This window comes from Odocoileus virginianus, chromosome 13 (assembly GCF_023699985.2).
Source record: "Odocoileus virginianus isolate 20LAN1187 ecotype Illinois chromosome 13, Ovbor_1.2, whole genome shotgun sequence".
NCBI classification, from domain to species: domain Eukaryota; kingdom Metazoa; phylum Chordata; class Mammalia; order Artiodactyla; family Cervidae; genus Odocoileus; species Odocoileus virginianus.
Window position 1 is genome coordinate 15,291,104 of NC_069686.1, and position 25,835 is coordinate 15,316,938.

Here is a 25,835-nt window from a genome sequence, read left to right on the forward strand (position 1 = left end):
CTAGACATAAGGTCCTAACGCCGTCACTGGGATATGAAGATGTTTTAGCTGCCACCACTACGGCTGCTACCTGCTCTCCTCTCCCAAGTAGATGATGTTCCCACAGTGGAACACGCAGGCTAACAACTGCCAGCACTTGCATCTGGCAGAACTTGCTTCCTCCACAGTAGTAAGGAGACAGCTGCCGCCTAAAACCTAACTTCCAAATTCCATGGAAGTGCATTGTAAAGGTAGAGTATAATTCACATCCAGAATCTTAGGCTGCAAAGCAGCCTAAGAAATATAGCTTTTAGCTTTCCAACTTCTTCAAATAGAAAGAAGATAACTAGTTAGAACATGGCTTTTAGTAAGATTCAGTGTAACAAGCAGAAACTGCTCTGTTTTTCAATCCATAAGAGGTTTAATATAGGGAATTGGATTCTTTTGAACAATGCAGTGTAAAGTATACAAGCAAACCTTGGAGATATTGAGAGTTTGGTTCCAGACCAGTGTAATAAAGCAAATGTTGCAATAAAGTGAATCACACGACTTTTTGGTTTCCCAGTGCATATAAAAGTTATGTTTTCACTAGACTGTAGGCTGTTGAATGGCAATAGCATTATGTCTGAAAACACAATGTACACACCTTAATTTTAAAACACGTCATCACTAAAACTGCTCGCCACCATCTGAAAGCTCAGTGAGTTATAATCTTCTTGCGGTGGAGGGTCTTGCCTTGACGTTGGTGGTTGCTGACTGATCAGGATGGTGGTTGCTGAAGTTGTGAATGGCTGTGGCCATTTCTTAAAATGAAGACAACAATGAAGTTTGTGAATCAGTTAATTCTTCCTTTCACAAATGATTTTCCTATAGCATACAGTGCCATTGGATATCATTTTACCCAGAGTAGAACTTCTTTCAGAATTAGAGCCAATCCTCTCAAACCCTGCTTTACCACCTAAGTTTATGTAAAATTAGAAATTGTGTGCTATCATTTCAACAGCCTTCACAGCGCCTCCACCAGGAGCTGACTCAATCTCAAGAAACCACTTCCTTTGCTCATCCATAAGAAGTAACCTCTCATCCACTAAAGTTTTATCATGAGATTGCAGCAATTCACTCACATCTTCAGACTTCGCTTCTAACTCTAGCTCTTTTGCTGCTTCTATTGCATCTTCAGTTACTTCTTCCACTGAAGTCTTGAACCCTTCAAAGTCAGCCATGAAGATTGCAGCCAACTTCATGTTACTATTTATTTTGGCCTCTTCCCATGAATTCTGATTGTTCTTAATGGCATCTAGAATGGTGAATCTTTTCCATAAGATTTTCAGTTGACTTTGCCCAGATCTAACAAAGGAATTTCTAAGGCATCTATAGCCTTACAAGGTACAATTTTTAAATAATAAAACTGGAAAGTCAAAACTACTCTTTGATCCATGGATTCAAAATGGATGTTGTATTGGCAGGCATAAAAATAACATTAATCTCATTGTACATCTCCATCAGGCCTCTTTGAACAGGTGCATTGTCAATGAGAAGTATTATTTTGAAAGCCATCTTTTTTTCTGAGCGGTAGGTCTCAATCATGGGCTTAAAGTGTTCAGTAAACTATGTTGTAAACATTTCATATGATCCAAGTTTCGTTGTTCCATTTACAGAGTACAGGCAGAGTAGGTCTTGCATAGTTCTTAAGGGCCCTAAGATTTTCAGAATGGTAAATGAGCACTGGCTTTGACTTTTAAAGTTATCATCTGCATTAACCCCTAACAAGAGTCAGTCTGTCCTTTGACGTTTTGAAGCCAGGCAATGACTTCTCTCTGAGTGTCCTAGATGGCATCTTTTTCCAAGGCTGTTTTGTCTGCACTCAAAGTCTCTTGTTTAGTCACCTTCATTAGTTATCTCAGCCAGATCTTCTGGATAACTTGCTGAAGCTTCTACATCAGCACTTGCTGCTTCACCTTGCACTTTGATGTTACAGAGATGACTTCTTTCCTTAAACCTCATGAACCAACCTCTGGTAGCTTCAGACTTTTCTGCAGCTTCCTCACCTCTCTCAGCCTTCATAGAATAAAAGAGAGTTAGGGCCTTGCTCTGGATCAGACTTTGGCTTAAGGTAAGTTTTGGCTGATCTAGTCAGGCTTTTAGCCTAAATAAGGCTCTTTCACTTATTCATGTGTTCACTGGAGTAGCACTTTTAATTTCCTTCCAGAACTTTTTTTTTTGCATTCAGAACTTGGCTAACTGGCACAGGAGGTCTAGCTTTTGACCTGTCTCACCTTTTGACATGGCTTCCTCACTAAGCTTAATCATTTATAGCTTTTGATCAAAAGTAAGAAACTTGCAGCTCTTCCTTTCACTTGAACACTTAGGAGCCATTGTAGAATTATTAATTGGCCTAATTTCAATATTGTTGTACATCAGGGAATAGGGAAGACAGAGGAGAGGGGGAGAGATGAGGAACAGATGGTTGCAGGAGCAGTCACATCACACACTGTTCATCTTACATAGGCGTGGCTTGTGATGCCCCAAAACATAATAGTTACAGTAAGGGTCACTGATCACAGATCATCATAACAAATATGATAATAACTAAAAACTTTGCAAGAATTACCAAAAGGTGACATGAAAACAGGAAATAAGCAAATGCTTTTGGAAAAACGGTGCTGATAGATTTGCTCAACACAGGATTACCACAAACCTTCAATTTGTAAAAAAATGCAGTATACACGAAACACAATAAAGCAAAGTGCAATAAAATAAGGTGTGCCTGTATTCCATCCCCCCACATATAAAATACTAACAATTATTAAAGCTGGGTTATGAGTAGATTGGGAGCTATGTTCTATTTTATACTTTCACATGTGTTTGAAGTTGGTTTTCCTCTTTGCATGTCATTCTTCATTTACCCCTGCCTCAAATCCCCTGTCTCCCCTGCTCACCCGGTTCTGTGGGAAGCTGGCTTCCTGGTGTGTCACTCTGGTTCCCTGGCTACTTGTCTTCTAGTTGGTTGTGACCAATCTGTGGTTCCTGCAGAAGGTTAGAGCGTGTATTTCTTCCCATCTCCCTCCCTACTCTGAATCACTCTAGTTGACAGTGGCTGAGCCCTCCAGTATCATAGCTCCTGCAGAGTGGTCTCTTACTCTTGTGGCTCCATGTCCTCTCTGCTGTAACAGGTGATGATGACTTCCTTCTATTGCTGGTGTCTGGATGCATTGGCATCCTTTATTGCTTCCCCTTTTGCCATCCCTGTCTCTGTAAGTAGCCCTTTCATTAAAAGCCTTTTGAACCATGTAACTGAAGTTCCATTTCCTGCTGGTCCCCCAGCTCCCCTTTATAATCCTCTTCTCAGATGCAATTCACTACACTCACCAACACTGGCACACCCCACAGGGCCCCTATACCCTCCTGCTCCTAATTTTTCCCTCCCCTGCCTAAACTCACACTACCAAGCCTTTGTGCCTTCCACGCAGGCTTTTGCCTTATGCAAAATGATTTATAAATGAATTGTCAGGCTTAAGTGATTTTTTGCAGGATAAGCTTTCTCAATTTTAAGGGGAGATACATGGTACAATAAAGTGGAAATATCAATATTCTGATAAACATTTCAGGCAGAAGTAGGGAGCTTATTTAGAGGAGCTAGACCTATCAAGTCTGGAATCTATGAAGAGAGGAATATCTATATGTCTGAAAATGGTTCTGAGTAAGTGGTAAAATTTGACTCAGTGTTAGAAAAACAGAAAGCCAGGCTTTTGAGGACTGAAGTTTTGTCTCGTTCTCAGTTCTTTCCCCAGCACCTGGCGTAGTATCTGGTACATAGTAAGAATCCCATACAACTTTAAGTGATGGAATGAGTGAGCAGACATGGCAGGAAGCCCCTTGGTCCTTTGTCTGCCCGTCTTCCACACTTGTAACTTTGTGGGATACCACGTTTTCATGGTTAGTTAACACAAAATCCACATATGGCCCTTAGAATTCTCACTGTGATGTTGGATGAGTCTCTGGGTCTGAGTGTCCTCCTTGGCAGAGAGGCCAGGGTCAGAGACTGTCAACATTTATGACTACAGCAATATTAAAAATGCTTTCAACCACATTTTTTATTTGGCGGGTGTTCTTGCTTTGTTGGATTGTATCTGGTCGATTGCTTTGATAAACTGTGTGTGTGTTTTTGGCATGAATGTGGCATTTTGAGATAGCATATGTTCCTAAGATATTTCTCACTTGTGTTGACATTAACCACTTTATAGGAATTGCCTGAGGCACCATGCCCGTACACAAGTTTATCTTTCGGAAAAGTTTACAAAATATGTTAATAAGAGTAGAAGATGGGAAGGATAGTCTAAATTGAAAGTCATCTATTTAAAAAGTAGCAGGATAAAGGGCCTAAATGACAAAATAGTCTAACTAGCATCATGGACCAGAAATAGCAATTATCAAGTATATTCAATAGCCACAGACACACTTCTGATACAGAGCAAAAGTCTAAAACCTGAGCTTTTCAGAGTAAACTGCAGTTTCTGAAAAGACAGACCAAATTTGTGAAACTCTTAAAACCTAGATTAGAATAGCTCTCTTCTACCATCAGTTTTTTCAAAAGTAATAAAAATCCTCAAGCATCTTTAATTTTAGGTAAATAATCCATTCTCAAATAGTGGAAATATTGACATGCAAACCAATGCTATTAAAGATTGAGCTAAGAAAGTCCTAGCTGAAAACATACAGGCATAGTAAAACTTAAAGAATAAAGGCCATTACTTTCTAAGCCAGAAATAATCTGTGATTCCTAGCTAGTCTAATGTATTGCATTTGGATAACTGTGGCTTCATCGAAACTTTTCAAACAGTGCCCATTAAGTTGGGCAACAAATATAGATATAACCTCAGTGAAGCAGACTTTTTACCTTCCTGATATAAGGAAGTTAGTTATTGCGGATGTATGGAAAAATTAAGTTGAAAATAGGGATGTAAGTTGAAGAAGAAATACTCTTTTAGTAAGTGGAATGAGAATTCCCTTTGAGGGGAGAGCCATCTTTGTTGGGACAATTTCTAGTTTGAAGAAGAGGCAGAGACAGCAATACTCACCAACTGTTCTAGGCTTTCCTGGTATTTCTCAGACTCTTAAAGTGAGCGGAGCCATGTGGGACATTTTCTGGCCAGTGGACCATAGACCTCAGCAGGAGCCACAACACTGTGTGATGCTTTGAGGTAGTAGCTTGCAGGAGTGCTTGATGTGTTGAAATGGTTGTGTTCCTGTCACCTGGATCCCCGAGTGGCATTGTGGAGTAGGTTTCCTTGATAACCCGTATTGGATATCCACCAAGAATTGGAGGTGATCTTTTGTTGTGATAGCATCTAAAATTTTATAATTAGATTTGTTGCAGGAGCTTTCTCTCACCTATCCTGATATATACAGATCTTGAAAAGCCTAGGGGTGCAGCAAACTAATGTGCATGAAGAACTTTGACCTAGTTCAAAGAAAGGGAAAGAAAGAGAATAATATAGGCAGGAAGTGAAGGGAGGCTATGAATTACACAAGGGAATCCCTACCCTATAACTTCCAAATCTTGAATAAATGCTACAAAAACTCACTAATACTTGCTGTGAGTAGATTATCAGTAAAACTTTGTACCAGGCTGATGCAGGAATAGAAGAGGCAATATACTTGCTCTCAGAAGCAATATCACAATTGCATGGGGAAGCAGCAGAAATCTTGGGCACGCTTATGAGATCTTCAACCCATGAAACAGGGGGGCTGAGGCCCTCCTGTGTCCAACTCAAGGGTCAAGGAAGCCTGAGTTTTCTTGTTTTGTTTGGGCCATTAAAGCATTTCTTATAGTCACAGGAAAAGGTTTTTTTACTATTAAAAAATTACTTTCATTTGATTCAGTAAAATCCAAGCAGTCTTATTACATAATCATAGAATCTCAAGATCTCAAGGTTACAAAAAAAAATCAGTGGTCGCCTACTCTAATCCTTCCCTTTCCCGCTTTCCACTCTAATCCCAGAAGGTGGCTTCTGCTCTCTGCTTGGACATCTCCCCTAGCAGAGAATTCACTTCCCCCAGAGCAGCTCCTTCCATCTCTGCGTGGCTCTGACAGTTGCCAAGTCCTCCCTTACATTGAACTGCAGTCTTTCTCTCTGTCACTTTAACCCAGCAACATACAAAACAAGTCTCATCTCTCTTCCACACAACAGGTCTTCAACTACTCTGAGAGTTATTTTTGGAAAAGCATTACCCATATTCCTTTCACCAAGCCTGGGTAAGGTCTATCCCTTTTCTTCTACTAATTACTCTGCCCTTCAGAAATGGTTAGATGGCAGGAAGGGGGAATAAAAGGGAATGCGGATCATGTTAATATCAACCAAAGACCTAATTAAGCAAGATTTCTTGTCTGCTCATTACTTCCTCATGAATCTCATCTCAAGGGACCCATTAAATGGGTGAGAACCATAGTTGCCTTTTGAGTAGATCAAGTAAGGGCTTCCTTCATGGTATAATTTAAGACTAAGCCAAAGCTCTCTGCCTTCAAATCCTAAGCCCAACCAAAACATTCAGCCATAATTTCTTCTTTAGATAACTAGGGCTTCCCTGATGTTCCACCATCACAACAATCATGAGACATTTATCTGGCTGCAACCCGTTTACCAAAGTAAGACCATCCACTCTCCTTTGCTCATGACACTCCAAAGAGTCCAAGTCAAAACTTATCTATAAAACAGAAATAGAGTTGCAGTTGTAGAAAACAACTTATAACTACTAGGGGATAAGAGGGGGCACAAATTGGGAGATTGGGATCAATATACAGACACTACTATTATATAAAATAGACAACTAATAAGGACCTACTATGTAGCACAAGGAACTCTACTCAGTACTCTGTAGTGACCTGCATGGAAAAAGAATCTAAAAAAGAGTAGGCACATGTATAACTGATTCACTTTGCTGTAGACTTGAAACTAACTCTTTGTAAATTAACTATACTCCAATAAAAAATTATTTTGAAACAAACTGATATGACTGACACTATACATTTCAAAGGTGCTGAAATGAGGAAATATTTCTCCTTCATGCCTTTCTGACCTCATTTATAACATTAGCCCTCAATATATGATGTTCTCCATGTCTTGCTGAATTTTCAAACTGCTCTCAGATTTATTTTCAGTCCTTAATTTCTACCACCCAGACTGGGCTGAAGGAACTCTAAGAGACTTCCCCTCCCCCTTCTAGGTCTGTCCTTGTCCAAATTTTGACTCTTTCTCCTCGTGCAAATGAACCCTTAAAGATTAACCCACCAGGTTCTCTAGAGATGTCCAGACAAGTCTAAGGTCTAGGGTAAATGTGACTTAAGTTCAAGTGGAGAATCAAGACTGCATATTTCTGGTTTTTAATTTGCATATGAAGTGCATGAACCATATTAAGGCAAAAGAGTTCACAATAGGCATGTTTCAATGACAGCACTAGTTTTACATATCCCAAGGGTACGCAACCAATATGTGTTTAAAATGGGCTGGTGGTATTATAAATAAATTTAAATACCCCCTAATATGACAGCAAATTTGGAAAACTCAGCAGTGGCCACAGGACTGGAAAAGGTCAGTTTCATTTCAATCCCAAAGAAAGGCAATGCCAAGGAATGCTCAAACTACTGCACAACTGCACTCATCTCACACATTAGCAAACCAATGCTCAAAATTGTCCAAGCCAGGCTTCAATAGTACATGAACAATGAATATCCAGATGTTCAAGCTGGATTTAGAAAAGGTAGAGGAAACAGAGATCAAATTGCCAACATCCATTGGATTATCGAAAAAACAAGAGAGTTCCAGAAAAATATCTACTTCTGCTTTATTGACTATGCCAAAGCATTTGATTGTGTAGACCATAACAAACTCTGGAAAATTCTTAAAAGAGATGGGAACACCAGACTACCTGACCTGCCTCTTGAGAAATCTATATACAGGTCAGGAAGCAATAGTTAGAACTGGACATGGAACAACAAACTGGTTCCAAAGGGAATGGAGTACATCAAGGCTACATATTGTCACCCTGCTTATTTAACTTATATGCAGAGTACATCATGAGAATGGCTGGGCTGAATGAAGCACAAGCTGGAATCAAGATTGCTGGGAGAAATATCAATAATTTCAGATATACAGACGACACCACTCTTATGGCAGAAAGCAAAGAAGAACTAAAGAGCCTCTTGATGAAAGTGAAAGAGGAGAGTGAAAAAGTTGGCTTAAAGCTCAACATTCAGAAAACTAAGATCATGGCATCCGGTCCCATCACTTCATGGCAAATAGATGGGGAAACAGTGCAAACAGTGACAGACTTGATTTTCTTGGGCTCCAAAATCACTACAGATGGTGATTGCAGCCATGAAATTAAAAGACGCTTGCTCCTTGGAAGAAAAGTTATGACCATCCTAGACAACATATTACAAAGCAGAGACATTACTTTGCCAACAAAGGTCCATCTAGTCAAAGCTCTAGTTTTTCCAGTAGTCATGTATAGATGTGAGAGTGGGACTATAAAGAGAGCTGAGCGCTGAAGAATTGATGCTTTTGAACTGTAGTGTTGGAGAAGACTTGAGAGTCCCTTGAACTTCAAGGAGATCCAACCAGTCCATCCTAAAGGAGATCAGTCCTGGGTGTTCATTGGAAGGACTGATGCTGAAGCTGAAACTCCAATACTTTGGCCACCTGATGCAAAGAACTGATTCATTAGAAAAGACCCTGATCCTGGGAATGATTGAAGGCAGGAGAAGAAGGAGATGACAGAGGGTGAGATGGTTGTATGACATCACCAACTCAATGGACATGAGTTTGAGTAAACTACAGGAGTTGGTGGTGGACAGGGAGGCCTGGCATGCTGCAGTTCATGGGGTCGCAGAGTGGGACACAACTGAGCGACTGAACTGAACTGAACTGAATGAAAAGTGCTTTATATCCTGGCTTTTACCAACCGAGTAACCTTGAGCGAGTCTTTGAGTCTTCGTTTTCTCATCTTTAAAATGGAGACATTATTAATCTCATCCCCATCCACAAACCCTTTCACTTTTTCTAAGAATGACATAAAACTAGTACAGTTCCTGGTCCAAAAAATGGAGGCAATAAACATTAGCTCTCTTTGGCCCTCACTGGCTCATCCCCCTTCCTTTTCCTTATCCAGGAAATACAGAGGCTAGTGGATTAATCAGAAAGCCTGGACCTACAGCCTCAGGTGCAGAGATGGACTAGCTCACCCTCACCCTTAATAATGAGGGATGGAGCAGGCGATCTCCTACAGGTTGATTAAGATTACGGATATAAGAATGAAATGTTAAGAACACCAGCTCTGGGAAGTGTGGTTGGAGCCACAAACCATGGGTCAGTGTTCACAGATAGGGAAGAAAGTGTACTTTATTTTTTTCATCTAGATGGAAAGAAACACTAATAAAATTTTATTCCCATAAAAACCTAAGGACTTTACATTTGTGCCTATTGTATATCTGTGTACTGTACGTAGTTGCTCAGTTGTGTCTGACTCTTTTGCGACTCCATGGACTGTAGCCTGCCAGGCTTCTCTGTCCATGGCATTTCCCAGGCAAGAATACTGGAGTGGGTTCCCATTTCCTCCTCCAGGGAATCTTCCTGACCCAGGGATTGAACGCGGGTCTCCTGAATTGGCAGGCTGATTCTTTACCACTGAGCCACCAGGGAAGAAAGCCAGGATGTTTTTACAAAGTAAAAGCAAAGTAATAAGACTATTTAACAGTGGAAAAAAGATGCAGCATCTGCTCAGCAAGGTATCACACAAAACAATACAACCTTAAATAAAAAGCACTTCATCTAAATGTATGTAGAAGCCAGCATGCAACTGTCCAATATAAATAGGAGAGGGGAAAATGTTTTACTGCCATGTCTTCCTTACTTGCTGTTTTCCCAGTGCACCTCAAAAAAAAAAGGGAAGATATTTTTAATAAAAAAATAAAGCCAGAATCGCCCCCATCCTCTCCATCCCCAAACCTCTCTCAAGGCACCAAGTCAGAGGGGAGACTGCCACCTACTGGGCCACCAATAACATCCCTCTACATTTTTTTGTCAGCCTTTCAATGTCTCCTTTAAAACCTGATTTGGTCTGAAGCTGCTTTGTTAGTGACACTGACAAAAACCACAACCCAAGTTACCAATGTACAGAAACTTAAAAGCTGCAGCATGAATTAATCATAGGACAACCTCTTGCAAATTTCAACAGCAATGTTTCGCTTTGGCATCAGAGAGCCTGCATATTCAAAGGGAAAAAGAAACCTTTCTCTCTGAATTTCTGTTGTTTTCTAAGGACAAAGTGCTTTAATAGTTCGTAAGTGCTGCTAATTGCTCCCTGGACAGCCCTAATCTAGCCATTTCCTCCTAGGCTTTTACTCTATAAATCCTTCAGAAGACTAATATATTGGTTTAGTATTCCTCAAAAGTACCCCTTTGATTTGATTGGTTTACGTGTTTACAAATAGTTTCTCTACACCCACCATTTGAGAGAGCCTATTTTTAGAAAACCTGCTGCTATTGATGCCCTGAACAACTCCAGACTTGTCACTGTATGGCCAAGATCAACCACTCAACCCTCTTTCTCTATCTGTAAGAACGCACTGCCTTATACTCAATAAAAACAGAAAATCTGAGTTCTCTGCCTACAGCCAGTTCTATGCCTTGGACAAATCACTGTGCCTTGGATTCTTCATTTAGGAAGCAGGGAAAGAAGGCTACTCTCAGCAGACTTATAATGATAATGTCTGCACTTCCTTGGTACACAACTCACAGCTCTGTCATGATGTAGCACTTTCTCCTACTCTTTGAATCTGCCTGTGAAGTAAGAATCATCACCATAAAGAGGAGAATAAGTGATTACCAAGTCAACCATGAAGCAAGTAGAGGAGACAGAATTCACATTCAAACCCTCCAGCCCATGCTGGGGACCATTTCTTTTCTCTCCTATTACTGCTCTTGAGTATGAGATAGACTCATACGTGTGAATAAACTTGATGAGAATAAAGCTATGTGCAAATTAACATTCAATGAAGAACAACTACTGTCTTTTGAATTGATAGCTTAGGAAAACTGGCCTCCAACAAATATTATACTTAGTACTCTAAGATACAAAAATATTTGTTTATGAGACCAAGCAAGCAAGATGGATGGATGGAGAGAGAGATAAGAAAGAGCTCTTCTTTTTTATGACTCCTCATTAAGAAAGCTGCCAGTTATTCAAAAGGAACATTATTCTGGTTCTTTTCCATTTCAGGCTTTTTCCGCCTGCATGTTTGCAGATTGCTTAATTACTTCATTGGGCTTTGGAACTCATACAGTACAGATACATTATCATCCAAGTCATTACCTGCATATTTTCCCATTAAGAATAATTATAGCTTTTACCACCACTGCCCATGTACTTATGTCCTGCAGGCCTGAGCACACTGAAGTGATCATCTTTTGAAAATGATCTTGATGGGCAAGCATTGTGTGCCCAATCAGCAATAAGCAAGATGAGGTGGGAAGATTTCCATCTCCTCCTTTATTGAGCAGCTCAAAAATCACCTTCCCATTATTTCTTCATAGTGTCACACAGGACACTGTGGTGTTTTGTGTTCTCCTAAGAAATGAATTAATGCTAAATGTAGAGACCAGTGGATGCTGGATTGTGTCTGCCTTTTCTTAGATTACCTTTCCAAGCACGTACACATCACCCATTTCCTGACTCAATTTCATTGTCTACAAAATGAGATTTATAAGATGCTTTGAAAACCCCAATCATCAAATATGAGATGGGACAGTCTTATAGACGGCAGCAGAGCCTCTTACGCTGATTAAAAGCCCAAGTTCTGGAGTCCTGGCTCCTCCACTTTTTCAGTTCTATGAATTTGGCCATATTACTTAACTTTATGGAGCCTCAGTTTCCACTGCTGTAAAAAGAAGATAGTAGTGGTCCACATGCCTAGATATTCCATGAGATCCCATTTACAAAGCACTTCACCCAGAGCCTAGTATGGGTGAAAGTTCAATCAGTGTTATTCTATGATCAATGATCATAGAATCTAAACTGAAAGAGTCTGGGGACTGTTCAACAAAACTCAGGCAACACATCTAGATTAAAAAGTATAATTGCCTGCCAGATAATAATCCAAAGACTTTGTGAAGGGGTCACATGTTATTTTAATCAGTGGATCATGAAAGAGTAATATTTCAAAGATAGGAGGAAATAAGCTAGCAGATGTTTGCAAAAAAAAAAATTAGACTGTATCCAAGAAAAAGCTATTTAAATAACTAGTTAGTGAATAATCTGCAACTGGTTACTTCAAGAGATAATCAATTATTCTTCAGTTTTAAAAAATGTTTCTGTTTTATTTTCAACCCAGATAAAAAGTATTCACTGTTAAATTTTTTAGATTTTAAAAAAGCAGTGAAAACTTCTAATAAAATTGCCTATTAGCACCTAGAAAGATTTAACATTTGTTATAAACTGTTCCACTAGCTCTCACCTATGGTTCTATTATTACATACTCCATATACAATAAATAATATTTTTTTCTGTATACCTACTTTAGCCATGTATTATAAACATCTTTCTGTATCACTTAATATTCTTTGTCATCTTCTTAATGGCCAGGTGATTTTCTATTCAACTAATGTAATTGGTTTAAGTGAGCCTTTATTGTTGGTTATTTAGGTTTGTTCCCAAATGGTTGTCATACACATACGTGTGGTTAAATCTTTGGATAAATTTCTAGAAATGGCCTTGCTGGATCAATGAGAATATCCTTTTTTTTAAAAAAAAAAAAAAAAAGTTGATTTTAAATTCCCATACTTTCAACTTGTACACATAGACGCGTCTTAACTAGAATTTGGTGTCCTCGCTGGAATAATGCGTGTGTTTCTTCTGGGACAGACTGTCTTTGAAGCAGGTTTTGCTGGCACTACTCCGGGGTGCTGCAAACAGCAAATGGCCAAGGGTTCTGAGCACAGTTTCTACCTGGGCCCCAGCAGACTAAACATGTCACATTTACAACCTTCTTAGCTGTGCTTCCCATAAGCTGGGGACAGCGTGAGCTGGAGTGTCCTAGCCAATATGCCCAACTGAATATGATTATCTCAAGTGTCTGGGCATCTTGTTTTTCCAGGACACATTTGGTGTCACTGATCTGAGTGGGATGCTGTTCAAAACTGTTCAGAAAGTTCACCCATTTTTAAAAAGTGACTTGAAAGATTAGCTTGTATGTGCACAGAATATCTCTAGGAGGATATATAAGCTCTTGGGGACCAGACTTGCCTCTGGCTGGGGAAAGTGAAAGTAGCAGAAGGGTTGAGAGACTTGCTTTTCACCTTTTTCTTTTATATAGTTTTAATATTTTTACCATGTGCATATATTCAAAAGAAAGTTTTAAGCAAGGAAGATTATGCCTAAAAGAAATAACATATGCATATAGATGTTTTCTTATTGTCATCTACTGATTAGTAAAACATAAGCAAAGTGATGCACTTGGATGAGTTTACAAAAGGGAATAGTTGAATATTTAAATATTTAACTATGAGGTCTAGAGACAGACTGCCTAGGATTTGTAGATTTTGAAAATCAAAAGAGGGTTTTAATGCAAGTGTCTAACTGACTTCATGGTGTTATTTACAGCTTTGCAAATAGTCCATTGGAGGGAGAGAGAGTTGCAGAACTTCCCTTTGGATAGTGGTGACTCCAAATTTGAGAACTGCCACAAACTGCTGCAAGAGGAGATGACCCAGAACATTTGGGGAGTTTGGTTTTGTTTACTTTGTCTTTTCTTTTTTATTTTTAGCATGGACAGGGGTGTGGTTGAGGGACAGACAGTAATCAAACAGATGACGGAACTCGAGCTCAATACCCATGTAATCTGATTACCCCTTAAACAGCCATGTACTTAAGAAGCTGCTGCTGCACATGTTTTGAAACCAGTATTTCTCTGATTTTAGAGTAAATCATTCACAAGATAGAAGAGTATTAAAAATTCCTGAAACCATTCTAATTCCACCTACTGTGCATAATGTGCTCAGTCACTGGAAATGTATCGCTGGCAAAGCAGGTGATATGGTGACAGGGACAAGTAGACTCTGCCATCACACAAGGCCTAGATACATTCTTCTGCCCAACATTTCACTGTACCTGATAAACAGAGTGCTGTTATGCCTGTTTTATGGGTGACCCCTGCTGCCTTATTTCAAAGTGGCTCTTCCCAAGCTGCCAGCATCATCAGAATGTGTTCTCCCCTCCAGGATTTTAGGTTCAGGCCATTCTCATCTCAGTTAATGAGAGTACAGCAGACTATTTATAAGAACTCTAGTCTCTATTAGCAGATTGAGCACTGTGCCTCTCACACAATATTGAATAGGCATTCAATAAGCATTTGTTTAATGAATTCCCAAGTTCATCATGGGGATATAATACAGTATTTCCCCCATAAACACGGAACAGTCTCAGGTGGCCTGAATAACAAGGCTCTATGGTTTGGTCCACATTCCCTCCCTGGCTGCTGCTTTGACTGCCAAATGTGATTCAAACAGAGCAAAAGGTAATCATCGGGTCCAAACAATAAAGTCTAGTTAGAAGACGTTGTCATTGTATAACCACAGGTTGTGTTAAGCTTAGAATTCCCATTCCCAGCACTGCCTATGATGATATCTTTATAAAAACAAACTGAAGATTGACTTCTTTCATTGTACTAAATTGTTCAAAATCCAAGAAGTTTGAAAACGTGGGCCCCATGATGAATGATCTGATGGAGAGTCTAAAAACAGAGACAAATGTTTATCCTGCTCTCCTTTGATGGCGCAAGCAGCATCTGCTCTGCCGGTTGTTATAAAGGGAGGCCAAGTGTGTGGATGTATGCACCACTGTGCTCAATGCTCCTACTGTGGATCAGACATTTTCTTTGAACAGTGATATAACTACACAACACAATTTTGAAGAAAGAACATTCATAATGTTTTAAACTTATTGAGTGAAAATTGAGGGAACTATTAATATATTTAAGCCACCTAAATTAAGACACCAAATCCAGATATTTCAAGAGCCGTGCGGTAGTAAAATGCAAAGACACCAGTGGGTAGAGATTAACTGATGGAATAATATGCTTGTTGGTGACCGTAAGCTCTACATGGCATTACCATTGTTAGATTCCCCTGATGTACAGGCAACAGCGACATTCCTGAGATGCAATCTGTCTCAATACTATTATGGCTGAGGTGGCCCTTTAGGGATTTTAGGCACTTCAGTTATATTACCTTTGCTTTATAATTTTAACTGAGGTTATTGTATAAACATTTTTACTGCATCATCATTAATAGTCTAAGGAAAGAAATCTATTTCTGCCAACAGATAGGAAATAAATCTTCACTATCTCTTTGGTCCACTAGTTTACATTTAGAACATCGTACCTTTTCCGAAAAGCTGTTGGAGACACATGCACTCATTATTATCCTGCAGTGATTTATCACTTAACTCTGAAACACACAATATATCCAACTTACCCACTAACTGGTGTTTAAAAAAAAAATTCAACTGAGTAAATTTTTTAAAGATCTTATTGCCTTTATTCAGCAATTCTTGAGTTGAGCAGTATCCCATCTAGCAGATAGAAAGGAGCTCTGTGGGGCTATACCAAAGGGAAGGCTTTTATTGGCAGAAGAGTCAGGGCAGGGTTGTCATGCTAGCAAAGAGCAGGTTGTTTGGGGCAAGGTCACCCTCCTTCAGGGTCCAGCAGGGGTCTGTGAGGCAGATTACCTTACTAGTGCTGACCAGGTAATCCCAGACTGACTGCTTTAAGATTCCATTCCTGGCAGAGGTTGGAACTGTAATTAGGTGTTAAGTCTCAGTTTGGTGACATGGGGCTTAGCACAGGTGACTCTGTTTGGGGGCCTGTTGTCTCTATTTTTGTTGTTGTTAACAACCCTCCTGTATTGATCCGACTCTCAGCCTGAGAGATGTGATCACAATTTAAGGCACTAGAGCCACTCCCAGACACCATTCTGAAGTTCTCACAGTTTCTGCTGTTTCTCTTTGTTCCTTTTCTGACATCCCTTCCCAACCAGGGAAGTAGGGACCTTCTAAAAGAAGTAAATTATGAGTCATTAATGCCTCGTGGTAGGTCCTTTCTAACTCAACGATGTAACTTCAGGGGCGTTGACCGGTGAGGTGTCACAGTTTGATTGATTAAGAGCACAATTGGGTTTCCCAGGTGGCGCTAGTGGTAAAGAACCTGCTTGCTATTGCAGGAGACGTAAGAGGCACAGGTTTGATCCCTGGGTTGGGAAGATCCCATGAAGGAGGGCATGGCAACCCACTCCAGTATTCTTGCCTGGAGAATCTCATGGACAGAGGAGCCTGGCGGGCTACAGTCCATAGGGTTGCAAAGAGTCGGACACAACTGAAGCGACAGCACAGCCCAGCACAGCAAGAGCACAGTTAGATAACCTAAGAAGCATTGTTCAGTTACCTATAGGCCCAAGGAGAATGAAAACCACGAGAGACAAAGATAAATCCTGACAGAGCACAAACCACTTCCACTAAGGTGGCACTGTTAATGAATTTGTTTGCAGGGAATTGTTGCGTTTGCCTGTTCCAGCCAAGGGTCAGTTACATTTTCAATGCATTTAGTAAGTAAATCTCCTACCCTAAAATAAAAAGTTGTTCTAAATTCCTTGCAAAAATGAGTAGTGCTGGTGAGATTTCATATTTGAGAGCATATCTGATTTAGAAAACCGTAAGAATGTGAGCGTACAAATGTGCTATGCTTTGCATAGGTATTGTGTCCCACTGGACAAGTACAGTTATAAATCAAAGAAAGGTAAACACAAGGCACTGAATGTTCTAACTGTAAAAGGAGACTCTGTGACTTACAAGGAGGGTTGATTGAGGTTTATAGTGACACTGGAACTAGAAGAAAAATTGGTCAAAGGGAGGACCAAGGGTTCGCTAGCATCATGGACAAATAAAAGTTTTTGATGACAAATCCAGCAGTTTGAAAGGTCACCTCTCTTTAGCAGTGGCCTGGAAGATATGGATAATGACATATTTCCAGAACAACACCAGAGTAACAGAAAGAAAGAGAAGAAGAAGTATTTCATTTTTAGATGAAGTCTTGATCTGGCATCTTGGGTGGAAACAATAAGCCTCCATGCCAACTCCTCTTCTTTCTTATCAGTTGAATTTGGAGGTCTCCAGCATTTGCACAGGACCAGATGTCAAATGGAGCCATCCTGAGCTTTGAGATGTGTCCCTAAGGCTCCATGCCTTCTAGTTTCACAGCAGTGTCAGTGGCCAGGAGTGTCTTTTCATGAGTCTCACTTTTGCAAAAATATCAGAGTAAAACTATAACTTTTTATGACAAAAGACTTTAAAATGCTCATGATTAAAGATTTGATGAGAGTTCATTAGGATGGAATTGACAAATAAATCTGGTTATTTCTATGATACACAGGATTTTAAGATAATAACTGGAATTGCCAACTGATAACATTATACCAGAACCAGCAGATTTCCAGGAATTTCATACAATGTCTGGAACACTTCTAACATATACCTATATAAATACAACAAAAAGAAGACATAGCACTACTTATTTAACATTGCATCCCATCTAATCTATCATAGTAAATAAGCCTAAGTAATTTAATATATCTCTTTTTACAAGGAAAGAGAATAAAAATTTTGACGTTCCAGGGGCCCTCTGGAAAATCCCAAAATTAGTTCAAGATAAAAAAAAATTCATTTAGAATTTCATTTGGGAAAGTTGTCAAAACATCATAAGGTTTGAACATTTAACTAAATGGGATCACAGATTATTATGAAATAATGCTTAATTACATAACAAAGGTGACAATGGAAGATATGTTAAAGACAAATACAGAAAGTTACATAGCTGTGAGCAAACTTTAGCTCTTTTAATGTTGAGAAGCAGTTTTCTTAAGGGCTCAAACATCTGATTAAAAAAATATGAAGCACAGTTAAGACACCAAAACCTTTACTATTCAGAGAGACTACCTAAAAGGTAAAGAAACTGTTGCAATCTGTTATCAAAATACAGGCCAGAAGTAAAAACAAAAAACTTTGTCCTTTTAACAGAGAGAAAACCAATCCTAATTTTGCACTAGTATTCTTTTGATATTAAACAGTATTTTAAAATCTTAAATAAATATATTGCGATCTTAACCAGCTTGATTGTGCATAAAATTCCTTTCCCAGGATTCCTTTTCCACAAACCTTCTGCAATTTTGTTCTATTTTTTTCTCTTTCTTATCCTGGAACAATAAATCATTTTACTTTCCTTACCTACTTTTCATACACATTTGTTTAGAATTCTTAACCTTTTAAATCTTCAATTCCTAATGAAAACTAAGAAGTAAGCAATTGTGGACTTTGTTATACTAGCATTCTGTGGATTATAGGTTGGCAAACTTACATATTTCATAATTTCTTGAAGTATATTCTTCCTCATAGTAAACTTTCAATGTGGAACAAAACATGTTTACTAATAAACCCAAATGCCATTAGTTCTTTTCTAAAAGGAACCCAAAAGTGGGTACACCTATGTGCAATGATTAATATATCAGCATTTTATTTGAAAATGACCTAGATATTCAACTAATATTCATCATTTACTTCATCTCCATATAATTTTAAGGTTTCAAATAACCAAAAAGACTTTGGAAACTGTTTAAGTAGACATAAAACATAAGTATTGCTGAAAATTTCACCTGGAAACTTATACCACTTACATCTACTTAATTCACTTGTTCTTAACAATTATGTTTGGATTGCTCATGAAGATGTCATCATAGAAAGTTATTTTACTTGCTAACATTTTGTAACACAGATAACATGAAATTATTTGTCTAGTAAACCCAGTAGAATAAAAGTTGTATGCCTGCCTTATCTTGAATGTTGATAACAGTTTATTACTGATAACACACATATTTTATAATTAAGCTAATATGCTTTAACTTTTATTTACCAATGATTATCTCAGATCATGTGAACTTGAAAAATTCTTGGGTTAGTTCCTATAATATTTCTGGAAGTTTTAGGAATACTTATTTCATAGTAAGTGCTTAATTTTTCTTTAAGGCAATTAAACAGAACTCTTTTACAGGTTAATTTTGGCAATCCCATTTGGAGGTAGAAAATACCTTACATCTACAACACACATATATATAGACACGCATAAACAGACAGACACCTTATAGCTTCTGTTCTAAAATTTTAGCCATGAATCAGGTACAGTATTACAAAACTCACTAGTCATTAAAGACATTGGATCCAAATTCTGTCTCTGACAAATGGAATAAATTAAGGTTACCCACTCTGATGACTAAAACTTTTTACTAATATTTGTGAAGACACTTAGAGTTTTTCAGCCGCTTAAATTACAAATGTTTTCCCCTTTTGTTTTCTTTCTGGTAAGATTTATCTCCCTGAAGTTTCTGTTTTAAAGAGATGGCCTAAATAAGAATTTCTGGAGATGACCAGATGACAAGGTGCTTTTTACATCTCAAAAGCACAGGGAAAGAATGCAGGTTCCTCTAAGAAGGACTCTTTTCCTAAAGCCAAAATTTTTACAATACCTATAAGCCTTTTGAGATGAATAAGGAAGGTTTTGGGATTGGTTAAAAAAGGATAAGTGGACTTTGAACTGCATTTCTGGTTTTGCAAAGATTTGTAAGATATGGACACTTGCTTTCAATTTCTCAAAGAATTGGGTTGTAACCTAAGTGATACCAAAAGGCTTAGGTGTCCATCCAACCGCATTATCTTCATGTTGCTTTTTTGTATCAGGGAGAAGATTTAAGATGGAAATCAAAAGATTTCTATGTTCTGAATTTAGAGTTGTTTGGAATGTTTTAGTAAATCCTCCAACAAAGTCTTCAGAAGGTTTTTCTCTCCCTCTGGGTACATTTAGCTTGGTAGAGGAAGCCTAAAACAAAAAATTCCTATCAAGCTCTGAATATCAGCTTCCCATTTGGCCAATTCCTGACCACAGAGTTACTTTTTAAAAAATCCTTTCAAATATCTTGTCAATTTTCAGCAAGGGCAAAAACTAATTATTTCTGGCAATATTGAAAACCCATGGGCCAAAAAGGTGTCCCCAAATAGGGTCCAAAAGATATTACTCTTCCAAAATTCAGAGACTCTCCCCCAAGATGGCCAAAAGAAGAAAAAAAAAAAAAAGACTTAGGTAATTTCCCTGAGGCCTGGCAGCAATTTGGTAAGGCCCTCAGAGCAAGTAGAGTTCAACACACATTTTTGTCCAGCCAGCTTTGAGATTCCTCCAAACTGGTGGTTACCAAGCCAAGTTCTCAAGACACGAATCAAGACTGACAAAAAAATAATGGCTGCCCCTGGGAGAGAAAGAATCAGTAATCAGTGCGTCTGGATTTGGAAATGAAGGGACAAGTGTTACCTGCCCCTCTGCTGGGTACTACAGACAGAGATTCTCGAGAGCTGACTCTGATAGTAATTCTCATCCTTCAGTGGCTTCTGCCAGTTTTCCCATCTGCAGGGTCTTATATTACCAAATTTGGTAAGATTTTTCTTTAGCTTTAATTTTAGTTTTCCTTGGCGACTTAAGGGAATAACCCAGCAGTTTACCAGGATTCTTTCAGAGTCCCATCAACCCTAGGAAGGGTCCATAAAGGGCTCCTCTTCAAGGGTAGATATGGGTACATTGTAAGGACGCTAACTTGGCAAACTTTTGTTTGTGCTCTTGTAGTCTCTTCAGAGTGGAAAAACAATTCAGACAGAGGATTACTAGAATGAGTAATCAAATAAAAGAGGATGGGGGGGAGCAATGGGAGTTATATCAGTCTTATAGTCTTTTTGTTTTAGGTTCCTCTTGTGTTTTTCTCATTAACCTTTTGCAACAAATTTTTCAATGAGCTAGTTCAGAATTTGGGGGTCTTTTGGAGGTATCCCAGTCTGATTTGGGAGTCCTTGCTTTCAAGTGCACTTCCTAAATGATCTTATCTAATTGAAACATTCCTCATAATGCCATTGTAATTCTAGATTGCCTTAGTAAGATTTGGCCATTTTTGTAGATAGCTACAGCTGCTGGGACCACGGTTCTTAGACATAAAATAAGCAGGTGTGCTGGAAGGTGGCACACTCACCTCTTTGGAAATTAAGGATCTTATTTCTTTAGTCAGTCCTTGGACCTCTAAGAGCCAAATTAATACCTCAGAGGAACCTCAAATTAATACCAAAGAGTCAAATTAATACTAATAGGAATTAATACCTATTACTGTATTGGGAATTGTGAAATGTTTCATAGCATACGTCTGCACAGTTTTCTTGAGGTTGGCAGGTGACCTCCTGTCATTCTAACCCATTCTATGACCAACTTATCCTATCATGAGAGTCTTAGAATTAGGTGATAAGCACTCAGCATAAGCCCACTAATTTTGGGGCTTTGGCTTCCATGATTCTCATTAGCAATAGATCTGTTATTCTTTTACCTCATGTGCACATTAACAGAAACCAAGAGTAACCAAGAAAATAAGACTGGACACCAGTAGTAACCAAAGATATGGTACTCCACCAAAAGAAGGCACTGGCCAAGAGAAGGCTTTAGGTGTACATAACTAGAAGGTCTGGACATGGAGCTACAGTGTGGACCATCAGACCCCAACAAATGAGGACTGCAGACTAACCACGGGCTAAGGTCTTGGGATCCAGCTGGAACCGTCTGCCAGCTCAAGCTGACCTTCTAAGCCCTGGACTGGGGATCCGGGTCCTAGCCCTGGTCCTTGTCTTGGCTGGAGAGATTATTTTTCTGCTTGGATTCACCTAGCCAATAACAAAACTGATATTGAGACTGCAACAGTACAAGTTTTATTCAGTGCCCAAAGAATGGAGAAGCAGCAACTTAGTTCACAAATCAACTTCTTAACTGGGTTTGGGCAGAAACACTGTATGAATAAGAGGGTTGAGGAATAGGAAAGAGAGGGAGGAATATTCATAACTTATCAGAGAACAGGGGTGTGGTCTGGGCCCAGAACTAATGCAACTCTTATCAGTCCTTGTATGGTCTTTTCTGGTTGGTGTCATGACAACTGTCAACTGTCATGGTGCTGATGGGAATGTCATTTAGTATGCTAATATATTACAATGAGTGCATAATAATGCTAAAGATTTTCTATTATTAGAAGTCAAAACTTCCACCACCTTGGGCCTAGCTGGTTTTAACCAGTTCTTAATTTCCTCTTTGCTGCTTCTTCCTGGGACTTAGGTAAGAGCAGTTGGTTTCCATTTGCAGAATGGGCAGGGGTTTGATTCTAGGACAATAGCTTTGGTAACAATGTCAGTCAAAACTGACTTGTTAACTCTGGACTGGAAAGCCGATTAGGCTGGAAACTCAATGCAAAGAGAGGAAAGTTCAGAACCAAAAGGAACTTGCTCACAGCCCTCAGAAACAGTAAGAAAGACAAGGAACTCAAAGGGTTTATGGATACTGGCACCTGTGTTTTTTATCCCCAAAGCCTTCAGAAGTTTCCTTTGAATCTCATCACTACCACCAACACTGTTTTAAAAGCAAATTCAACTGAGTGAATTTTTTTTTTTCTTCCAGAATGTACATTTCATTTATTTATTTTTTTTCCCATTTATTTTTATTAGTTGGAGGCTAATTACTTTACATCATTACAGTAGTTTTTGTCATACATTGAAATGAATTAGCCATGGATTTACATGTATTCCCCATCCCGGTCCCCCCTCCCACCTCCCTCTCCACCCGATCCCTCTGGGTCTTCCCAGTGCACCAGGCCCCAGCACTTGTCTCATGCACCCAACCTGGGCTGGTGATCTGTTTCACCCTAGATAATATACATGTTTCGATGCTGTTCTCTTGAAACATCCCACCCTCGCCTTCTCCCAGAGTCCACAAGTCTGTTCTATACATCTGAGTCTCTTTTTCTGTTTTGCATATAGGGTTATCATTACCATCTTTCTAAATTCCATATATATGTGTTAGTATACTGTAATGGTCTTTATCTTTCTGGCTTGCTTCGCTCTGTATAATGGGCTCCAGTTTCATCCATCTCATTAGAACTGATTCAAATGAATTCTTTTTAATGGCTGAGTAATATTCCATGGTGTATATGTACCACAGCTTCCTCATCCATTCGTCTGCTGATGGGCATCTGGGTTGCTTCCATGTCCTGGCTATTATAAACAGTGCTGTGATGAACATTGGGGTGCACGTGTCTCTTTCAGATCTGGTTTCCTTGGTGTGTATGCCCAAAGTGGGATTGCTGGGTCATATGGCAGATCTATTTCCAGCTTTTTAAGAAATCTCCACACTGTTTTCCATAGTGGCTATACTAATTTGCATTCCCACCAACAGTGTAAGAGGGTTCCCTTTTCTCCACACCCTCTCCAGCATTTATTGCTTGTAGACTTTTGGATAGCAGCCATCCTGACTGGCATGTAATGGTACCTCATTGTGGTTTTGATTTGCATTTCTCTAATAATGAGTGATGTTGAGCATCTTTTCATGTGTTTGTTAGCCATCTGTATGTCTTCCTTGGAGAAATGTCTGTTTAGTTCTTTGGCCCATTTTTTGATTGGGTCATTTATTTTTCTAGAGTTGAGCTGGAGGAGTTGCTTGTATATTTTTGAGATTAATCCTTTGTCTGTTGCTTCGTTTGCTATTATTTTCTCCCAATCTGAGGGCTGTCTTTTCACCTTGCTTATAGTTTCCTTTGTTGTGCAAAAGCTTTTAAGTTTCATTAGGTCCCATTTGTTTATTTTTGCTTTTATTTCTAAAATTCTGGGATGTGGGTCATAGAGGATCCTGCTGTGATTTATGTCGGAGATTGTTTTGCCTATGTTCTCCTCTAGGAGTTTTATAGTTTCTGGTCTTACATTTAGATCTTTAATCCATTTTGAGTTTATTTTTGTGTATGGTGTTAGAAAGTGTTCTAGTTTCATTCTTTTACAGGTGGTTGACCAGTTTTCCCAGCACTACTTGTTAAAGAGGTTATCTTTTTTCCATTGTATATCCTTGCCTCCTTTGTCAAAGATAAGGTGACCATAGGTTCGTGGATTTATCTCTGGGCTTTCTATTCTGTTCCATTGATCTATACTTCTGTCTTTGTGCCAGTACCATACTGTCTTGATGACTGTGGCTTTGAGTGAATTTTTAAAATCTTATTGTATTAATTCAATGGTTCATGAATCAAGGAGGATCCTATCTAGCAGATGGAAAGGAGCTCCAAGCTTCAAAAGCAAAGAGGGGAAGGACAAGGAAGTTATATTAACACAGAGCAGATTGTGGCATGGTCATCTTCCTTTAGGAGACAAACAGAGGACTATAAGGCAACACTAGTACTGACCATGTGATTTCAGACTGACTGGTTTAAGATTCCATCCCTGGGAGAGGTTGAAAACTGTAATTAAGCTTGGTCTTAAGTCTTGGTTTGGTGACATGGGGCTTAGCACAAGTAACTCCATTTTGAGCCTGTTTTCCCTTTTCCTTAACACTGGTGTCTTATTCCAATTGCCATATTTTGAATTAATAACTCAAAATATGTTACTTTTACAGACACAAAACATTATTTTGAAATCTTTTGCTTTAAGCCTCTAACTAATATTTATACACTTCTTTAGCTAGTATTTACTGAAAACCTATTATGTGCCCAACACTGTTACTCAAGGATAGTTTTTAGCTTCCCAAATATATCTGAAACTTCTAATATGAAAATTTATTCTCAAAAAAAAATTTGTAAGAAAAGCTTCAGTATCAGAGTGTAAAAATACAAGATTGTGAGTTTTCATACAAGCTATGCTAATAATCCACATGTGATCCAGAGGTCACATATCTGTGCCTCTGTTTCTTTATCTGCAACAGAATAGTAAGTAATTTTTTCTTTGCCCTGATTCAGCTGTTAAGAGAAACAGCTAATAAAAATTGTTGCAAAGTACCATGAATATTTAAAAGTGCCTCATCATCATGATTAATAATAATATATAAAGCTCAAATACTGAAATGACTCTCTGGCATTATTCCAAATCAAGAAATATAATCTCTGGGCTTGCGTAGTAATGAAGAGAAACAGTGTGAGATACTTTTATTGTACCACTTTGAATGAACATAGTGATGAATATCTTTAATTACACTGTATTCTATAACAGTGTGAGGGGGCGGGGGAGGGCTTTGCATGCATACATGTGTTTTAAACTAACTGTATTGCAGTTTCTCTTAACAATGTATCTAGGGTTCAAATAGAAACATTTCAAAAACCAGGCAGACATTTACATGTCTGTACCTAACCTTGGAATGAATGCTTATTTTGATAGAGAAGGTAAGCAGCTAGCAGTCCTCTGTTAAAAGATCTGATTTCATAGATCTCAAAATCTGTCATCTTCATGTTAGCCGACTGTCTGGCACCTAATGAGAAAAACAAATTGCTTTTACTTTCCACGTAAGACATTTGCATTTAGAACTTTTTTTTGCTCATAAAAGGTTTATAAAGCACCCACTCAAACCATTCTACCTGCATTTTTCACCTAAAAGGGTCTTTATGAAATCTTACAGTAAATTTAATAACCCTCTTCAATAAACATGAGCTTTTATGAGTGTGTCATATCTAAATAGACTCAATGGTCTGGGAATAAAATCTGCATCAGTAATATTTTCGGTGCTGTAATATCCTACATATTTTTTTTTAAGCCATGTGCAGAGCAGACCACTGCATAAGAAAAAAAATAGTCTCCAAGTTTAAGAAAGCAACTGGTCAGTGAACACCTGGGTGACTCATTAAGTTCAATGTGAAATGTCCTGGTGTGTACAACATTGAGCTTCATAA

The 25,835-nt window shown here is 38.7% G+C and overlaps 1 pseudogene; it reads right to left on the bottom strand.

Moving 5' to 3' along the window:
• Positions 1-648: 648 nt before the first annotated feature.
• Positions 649-2,355, bottom strand: LOC110151805 (tigger transposable element-derived protein 1-like; annotated as a pseudogene).
• Positions 2,356-25,835: the final 23,480 nt, after the last annotated feature.